The sequence below is a fragment of the Erythrolamprus reginae genome, chromosome 8 (genome assembly GCF_031021105.1).
Source record: "Erythrolamprus reginae isolate rEryReg1 chromosome 8, rEryReg1.hap1, whole genome shotgun sequence".
NCBI classification, from domain to species: domain Eukaryota; kingdom Metazoa; phylum Chordata; class Lepidosauria; order Squamata; family Dipsadidae; genus Erythrolamprus; species Erythrolamprus reginae.
The window spans coordinates 10,560,097-10,568,762 of NC_091957.1; positions in this window are offsets into that span (position 1 = coordinate 10,560,097).

An 8,666-nucleotide genomic window follows, 5' to 3' on the forward strand; every position below is an offset into this window, starting at 1 on the left:
ATGAGGAAGGGAGGAGAAGGAAAGAAAGGGAAGGAAAACAGGAGGGGAAAGAAAAGAAAGAAAAAAGGAAAGGAGAGGGCAGGAAAGGAAAAATGAAGGGAGGGGAAAGGAAAGGAAGGAGAAAAATAAGGAAAGGAAGAAGAAAAAAGAGAAGGAAAGAGAAAGGGAGTTGGGAATGAGGAGGGAAGTAGGATAAGGAAAGGAAAAAATGAAGGGAGGGGAAAGGAAAGGAAGAAAAAAAGAGAAGGAAGGAAAGAAGGAGGAGGGAGGGGGTTGGGAATGAAAGGAAGGGAGGAGGAAGAGAAGGAAACGAGGAAAGGAAAGGAAAAATGGAAGGGCAAGGAAAGGAGGAAAGGAGAGGGAGGGAGGAAGGAAATAAGGAAGGAAGGAAAAGAAACTAAAGAGAACAGAAAAGAAATAAAAACAAGGAAGAAAAAGGGCAGGAAGCGACCAAAGAAAAGATCCAGAGAGTTTACAAGGAAGCCCGTCAGGAAAAATAAATAAATACCCAATTAATTCCCAATCGGGGCCTCTGCCCACAGGGCCCTTCACCCCAACAAGCCAGCCAGCCAAGCGCCATGGCGTCGGGGAAGAAGACTCCACAGAGACCCCTCGCAGGGGAAACCATGACAATGGGGGCTTCCTGGCCCAGGACAGGGGAGGAGGGGAGGGGGCTTTGTTTGCTTTCGCCGGCCTCGGATCTGCAACTCCTTTTTGCATCCCAGAACGTAGGGGGGGGGACAACCAGCCCAGCCGCTGCCACTGGGGGCCCCCGGGGAGGAGAAAGGTCAGAGGGAGTGAAGCTTTCTCCTCCCCATTCATGTGGTAATGGGGTGTCACACAGAGATCAGGGAGGCAGAGGCTGCCTCCGAGCTGGGGTTAAACTGCCACCTAGAGAAAGAATGAAACCTAGTCTGTCACCCCCCCCTCCCAGTTTGCTAGAAAACCTTTCCAGCTGCATTGGAGTTCCTTTGGCCTGGAAGGAAAGGAGACTGCACTGTGTACGGATATACACACCGACACACACACTGGTAGCGAACAAAGGCCGGGAGGGTGTTCAAACAATGCCAGACCCCTGCCTCCGCCTTCAATAGGCCCCTCTAAGCAGGCGTTTAACCTCTGGAGGCCCTGAAAGTGATCTTCAAAAGGGGTTGGCCTCCCTCATTATCCCGTCTCAGCAAAGGCCATTTGGCTGGCTGCGAAGAACTCCCCCGAAACAACAACGCTCAAACTACTCAAAAGCCGCCTTCCCTCTCCCGGGTTTGAAGTTGCGTCTTGGCCCAACGTCACTGGGAAATAGAGAGACGGAGGTTTCCACCCCACCAACCACCAAACCCCCACCCCAAACTTATCTATGAAAAAATCCTGACGGTGAGAAAAATTAATCAGCGGAATGGCTTGCCTCCAGAAATATACTGCTCAAAAAAAATAAAGGCAACACTTAAACAACACAATATAACTCCAAGTAAATCAAACCTCTGTTAAATCAAACTATCCACTTAGGAAGCAATTTCACATGTTGTCAGCACGTTCAACTTTGTAACAGAACAAAGTATTCAATGAGAATATTTCATTCATTCAGATCTAGGATGTGTTGTTGTTGTTGTTGTTATTATTATTATTATTATTATTATTTATTGGATTTGTATGCCGCCCCTCTCCGCAGACTCGGGGCAGCTAACAACAGTGGTAAAACAACATGAACAATCCAATTAGTAAAAACAACTAAAAAACCCTTATTATAAAAAACCAAACATACACACAAACATACCATGCATAACTTGTAATGGCCTAGGGGGAAAGAGTAACTTAACTCCTCCATGCCTGGCGACAAAGGTGGGTCTTAAGTAGTTTGCGAAAGACAAGGAGGGTGGGGGCCGTTCTAATCTCTGGGGGGAGTTGGTTCCAGAGGGCCGGGGCCGCCACAGAGAAGGCTCTTCCCCTGGGGCCTGCCAAACGACATTGTTTGGTTGACGGGACCCGGAGAAGGCCCACTCTGTGGGACCTTATCGGCCGCTGGGATTTGTGCGGTAGAAGGCAGTTCCGGATGTATTCTGGCCCAATGCCATGTAGTGTTCTTTGAGTGTTCCCTTTATTTATTTATTTTTGAGTAGTGTAGTTGCACTCCATCCCTGGAGGTTTTGAAGAAGAGAGTGGAGAACCATTTTATCTGAAATAGTTTGAGGTCGAACTAGAAGATCTCCAACTAGAAACCCTCTTGTTTATTATTCCGATATAATAACAGAATAAATAAATAAATATTTATTCTGTTATTCTTGTTTATTTTAAAATCCCAGGACTGCTTTGAAAAAGCCAGGGGGCTTTCCTAATGAACTTCTGGGGCAGAGAAGAACAACAAAGATGATTATTGGTACCCTATAGCTATCGTTAAGTGTTGCACACCATGATTCTTGATGAATTTATCATTTCTTTTATGTACACTGAAAACATGTGCACTAAAGACAAATTCCTTGCGTGTCCAATCACACTTGGCCAATAAAGAATTCTATTTGCCCTTTAGAGCTCCTTTTTTTGGTTGTATATACAGTGGTACCTCTACTTAAGACCTTTTCTAGATAAGAACTGGGTGTTCAAGATTTTTTTTGCCTCTTCTTAAGAACCATTTCTTTCTTTCTATCTATCTATCTATCTATCTATCTATCTATCTATCTATCTATCTTCCATATTCTATCACTCTATCTTATATATTCTATCTATCCATCCAACTCCATCCATTTATCTATCTTCCATATCACTCCATATCTTTCTTTCTTTCTATCTATCTTCCATATTCTATCACTCTTCTATATTCTATCTATCCATCCAACTCCATCCATTTATCTATCTTCCATATTCTATCAATCACTCCACATCTTTTTCTTTCTTTCTTTCTTTCTTTCTTTCTTTCTTTCTTTCTTTCTTTCTTTCTTTCTATCTATCTTCTATATTCTATCTATCCATCCAACTCCTTCCATTTATCTATCTTCCATATTCTATCAATCACTCCATAGCTTTCTTTCTATCTATCTATTTATCTATCTATCTATCTTCCATATTCTATCACTTTATCTTCTATATTCTATCTATCCATCCAACTCCATCCATTTACCTATCTTCCATATTCTATCAATCACTCCACATCTTTTTTTCTTTCTTTCCTTTCTTTCTGTCTGTCAGTCTGTCTGTCAGTCTATCTATCTATCTATCTATCTATCTTCCATGTTCTATCACTCTATCTTCTATATTCTATCTATCCATCCAACTCCATCCATCCATCTCTATCTATCTATCTAATCTATCTATCCATCCATCCATCCAATAATTAATAATTAGTTCAATTTCTATGCCACAATTCTCCTGAGACTCAGGATGATGTCAGACCATCTCTAAGCAAACTGCGGTCAGTGAGGCATAGGGGGAGCCCTCTACGTACATCTCAATCAGAGCGGGACGAGCTTATATGTTTGCATGCCAGGGAGATGGGGCTATCCCTCTGCCCTTTCGTCCTCCTATAACTCCTCTGTCCTGATTTATCTGCAGCTTTGGGAGCTACGTTGAGCCAAGGCAACGATCCGCAACAGAGGCGAAAAAAAACCCTTACCGGAGGAAGCACTCGTGTTTATTAGACATTATCAGCCAATGGCACATTTCCGTCCCCTTCCTCAATTCTTCTGCAGAAGATCCCAAATATTTTCGGCTCCCCCTCTTCCAGCTTGTGACTGACACACCAAAGGAGATACAGTATACGCATACTCAGAACAGAGTTGGATGGGAGAAGCAATGCATAGAAATCCTATGCACTGTGCAGCAATGCAGAGAAATCAGGACCATGGACAGTACAGTACCAGTTTGGCCCTCTGCAAAAATTGTAAAAAAAAAAATTGGGGGTGGGGGGAATAAACCGCAAGCAGGGCTCCCCTCTCGTTGGGGGGTAATTAACCCCCGAAAGAAACCCCTTTGGAGCAGGGCTGGGGAGGCAAAATATGACCACCCCCCTGGCCAGCAAAGTCAAAATCTTTGAATGGACAGGAAAAATTGAAACTGGTTCCCCCCCAAAAAAATTTTGGAAGCCGGTGGGGGTTGGGTTCCTGTGGAAACATAGAAACATAGAAGATTGACGGCAGAAAAAGACCTCGTGGTCCACCTAGTTTGCCCTTAGATTATTTCCTGTATTTTATTTTACCCCAGGCATGTTTAAGTTCAGTTACTGTGGATTTACCAACCGTGTCTGCTGGAAGTTTGTTCCAAGCATCTACTATTTTTTCAGTAAAATAATATTTTCTTACGTTATTTCCCCCAACTAGCCTCAGATTGTGTCCCCTTGTCCTTGGGTTCACTTTCCTATTAAAAAGACTTCCCTCCTGAAACTTATTTAACACTTTCACGTATTTAAATGTTTCGATCCTGTCCCCCACTTTCCCTTCTGTCTTCCAGACTATACAGAAGTCTTTCCTGATAAGTTTTAGGCTTAAGACCTTCCACCCTTTTTGTAGCACGTCTTTGGACCCGTTCAATTTTATCGATATCTTTTTGTAGGTGAGGTCTCCAGAATTGAACACCGTATTCCAAATGGGGTCTCACCAGCGCTCTATACAGCGGGACCACAATCTCCCTCTTCCTGCTTGTTATACCTCTAGCTATGCAGCCAAGCATTCTGCTCGCTTTCCCTCCTGCCTGACTACCCTGTTTACCCATTTTGAGAGGGTCAGAAATCACTACCCCTAAATCCTTCTCTTCTGACGTTTTTGTTAACACAGAACTGCCAATAAAATGGGATCTTTTTTTTGCATGGGAAGAAGACTGCAGGGAGGTTGTGAGCGGGCGATCCGTCATGCCTCCATTCAGAACAGAATTAAGAGGAGTCTTGGTGGGGGTGGGGGTAGGTTGCCAATGCCTCTTCTCCAGACACAACCCTCCTTAACTGCTAACAACAACACCCCCCCCCCCCCGATTCCCTGAGTCGATGCTGCAACAGCACCCATTTAAAAATAAAATATTTGACAACGATGAAAAACCGTTCATCCAATTATGTACAACACAGAGTGACATAGACAATCAAGGTTGTGGGCCCAAAGCCAAGGCCCTCAAAAGCCATTATTGCTTGGTGGTTGGGGGTTTTTTGGAGGGGGGGAGGAAGGGAGTTTGGAAATGACATAAATTATCCTCAAGAAGGGAGGGGGGTTTCCGTGTCCATCGCCTGGCCTATAAGGCTATCCGCAGCATCCTTTCAAACCTCCCATCCTGGTGTGGGCGCTAAGCATTGTGGGAAATTCAATTTGTGGGATGGTTTCAAAGAAGCCGGGGTTGGGATTTACCCACGGGAAACCAATCCCTTGTGTGTCTAATCATACTTGGCCAAGAAATTATTCTATTCTACAAAGTTCACGCTGACCTAACAAAACAGGAATAGAGCAGCATACAAATCTAATAAATAAATTTCCACCAGGATCATAGGATGGTTTAAACCAGTGATGGCGAACCGATGGCACAGGTGCTACAGGTGGCATGCGGAGCCATATCTTGCCCTAGCTCGGCTACAGCGCATATGTGTGTGCCAGCCAGCTGATTTTTGGTCGCACAGAAGTTCTGGAAGGGTGTTTTTGGCTTCCTGAGAGCCTCTGGGGGGGAATAGGGAGGGCGTTTTTATCCTCCACTGGCTCCAGGGAAGCCTTTAGAGCAGGGGTGGGCAATTAATTTTGCCATGGGGCCGCATGAGAAATTGGGATGGTTTTAGAGGGCCGGATTAATATAATTAACTCAGTTCTACCCAATACTGTATATTATTGAGTAGAACCGAGTTAATTATATTATAAATTATATTATATTATATTATAAATTATAAATAAATTATATTATAGATTATATTGTATTATATTTATATAATTATATATTATAATTACATTATAATTATAAATTAATTGCCCACCCCTTCCTTCCTCCCTCCCTCCATTTCTCCTTCCTTCCTTCCTTCCTTCCTTCCTTCCTTCCTTCCTTCCTTCCTTCCTTCCCCAGATGGAGAGAAGCTTCTGTCTCTCTGATTTTCTCTGCTTTTTATTTCTGCTTTAGGGCAGTTCTTTACTTCTCTTTCAAAATATCCCTTTCAAGTGCCTCTCTTCCACTGACCTACATTGTCAGTTGAGAAAACATAGTGGAGGCTTTTGCCTGAAAGTAACTTTGGATTCCTTTTCTTCCTCCTCCTCCCTTTCCCCCCCCCTGAGAGGTGGGGTGGGGGGTTTACTTAAAAATTTCTTGAAAAGGCCAATGAAACCAATGAACAATTTAAAAAAATGAGCATTTATTGGACTTTTGCAAAAGGGGATGGAAAGAGAATTTCTCCTTCCTTCCACCCTCCACTTCACCTTCCTTCCTTTTCCTCCCTCCATTTCTCCTTCCTTCCTCCCTCCATTTCTCCTTCCTTCCTTCCTTCCTTCCAACCTCCGCGGGCCGGTCACAGACAGCAGGCGGGAAGCACTTTGCCAAGGTCTGCTTTAGAGCCTGGGGAGGGCAAAAGACTGAGTCCACTGGGCCCACCAAAAGTTGGAAAATAGGTTGTTTTCAGCCTCCAGAGGGCCTTGGGGGCTGGGGGAAGCTGTTTTCGCCCGCCCCAGGCATTGAATCATGGGTGTGGGCACTCGCGCATGTGCAATAGTGTGCGTGCACACTCTTTCGGCACCCGAGGGAAAAAAGGTCCACCATCACTGGTTTAAACACTCCTCTGGAAACAGAAAGCTGCCTGCATTTTTTACAAAAATGCATTGATAGAAACTGGTTTGGCCGGTTTAATTATCTCCATTCCAGACCTGAAGCTAAGCAGAGATCTCCAAATTGCGAAATATCAGGAGGGGGCGTCTATTTAGTGTCGGATTCTCAGGGATTCAATGAGGCACCCTGTCATTCTGTTTCTTGATACACGGGGCCTACAAGGTGCATGCCCCATTTGTCTGCTGCAGTTCAGAATCGACCTCGTGTGCCTTGTCGCATTTTTCAAAAAACCACGGCAGGGTCCTACTCAAAAAGCTACCACCAGCCTCAAAAGTTTCAGAAACATCCAATGGAATAGAAGCCATTGCAGCTTGAGTTTTCACGGTTTTGAAAGGAGGGGGGGAGGAGGACGGGGAATCTAATTTAAGCTGGACTTGCAGGTCCTTTGGAGAGCCAGAAGAGAATATCAGATCGCGGATCTCAAAAATGCTGCAAACCAGCCGAGTCTAAATGCCCGCTAGGGACATTTGGAAAAAGCAAAAACTGGACCAGTACGGAATTGCTCAGGGCACCATTAGCCTGTCACAGCATTATTCCTCTAAAAAAAAAAAAAAGAAGCCCTTTTTGTGCAAAAACAGTAGAAGAACAAAATAAAGCCTGGGTACGCATTAGAAATCAACCAGAGACCCAAATGAATACAGTGGTACCTCTACCTAAGAACGCCTCTACTTACGAACTTTTCTAGATAAGAAAAGAACTATTAAGAACTATTTTCCACTTACAAACCCGAGCCTCTGAAATTGTAACTGGAAAAGGCAGGGAGAAGCCTCCGTGGGGCCTCTCTAGGAATCTCCTGGGAGGAAACAGGGCTGGAAAAGGCAGGAAGAAGCCTACGTGGGGCCTCTCTAGGAATCTCCTGGGAGGAAACAGGGCTGGAAAAGACAGGGAGAAGCCTCCGTGGGGCCTCTCTAGGAATCTCCCGGGAGGAAACAGGGAGAAGCCTCCATAGGGCCTCTCTAGGAATCACCCGGGAGGAAACAGGAAAAAGGTGGGGAGAAGTCTCCATGGGGCCTCTCTAGGAATCTCCTGGGGGGAAACAGGGCCAGAAAAGGTGGGGAGAAGTCTCCATGGGGCCTCTCTAAGAATCTCCTGGGGGGAAACAGGGCCGGAAAAGGTGGGGAGAAGCCTCCATGGGGCCTCTCTAGGAATCTCCTGAGGAAGCAGGGCCTCCACCTTCCCTGTGATTTCCCCAATCACACACATTATTTGCTTTTACATTGATTCCTATGGGAAAAATTGATTCTTCTTACAAACTTTTCTACTTAAGAACCTGGTCACAGAACGAATTAAGTTCGTAAGTAGAGGTACCACTGTAGATGTATTACATTATCAGGCTGAAACTTCTTCTGCCCCCTTTTCTGTTTGCTCTTTCAGCGTGAGCCCCCCACCCAACCCCAAGTGTGTGAAGGTCTGACTTTGGAAGGCAAAACCCTCCACTACCAATTCGGAAAAACAAACCCCCAGTGTAATGAAAAGGTGGATAAAACAAGTCTAGAGGAAAAAGAAATTAAAAAGGGAAACCCTTCCTGAAAAAAAGAAGCAGAGTTGGGGTGGATAAGCACTTTCTTCATCCAGGCTGGCTCTTTTGTGCTTTGCAAATAGCAACCCGTAAAAAAAAAAAATTAAAGAGAAAATAAATATAAGGATGGCTGATCAGCAGGGAAAGACAGTGCAAGGTCGCCCCCTGGAGGTAATTCCCAACAACTGCGGCTCTTGGCCGTTTAAGATGCCTTGGTTTGTAGTGGGGGGAATCACCCCAACCATCGTCCACCGAAGACGGGGAAGGTGATGAGCTTTGGAGCCCCAGTTAAGGGACAAAGAAAGATAGTCCTTGCGAGATCCACTGGAGATCCAGTCCTTCCCCGAAAGGAGAAAAGAAAGCCGTAGGATCTTCTGTGCTTTGG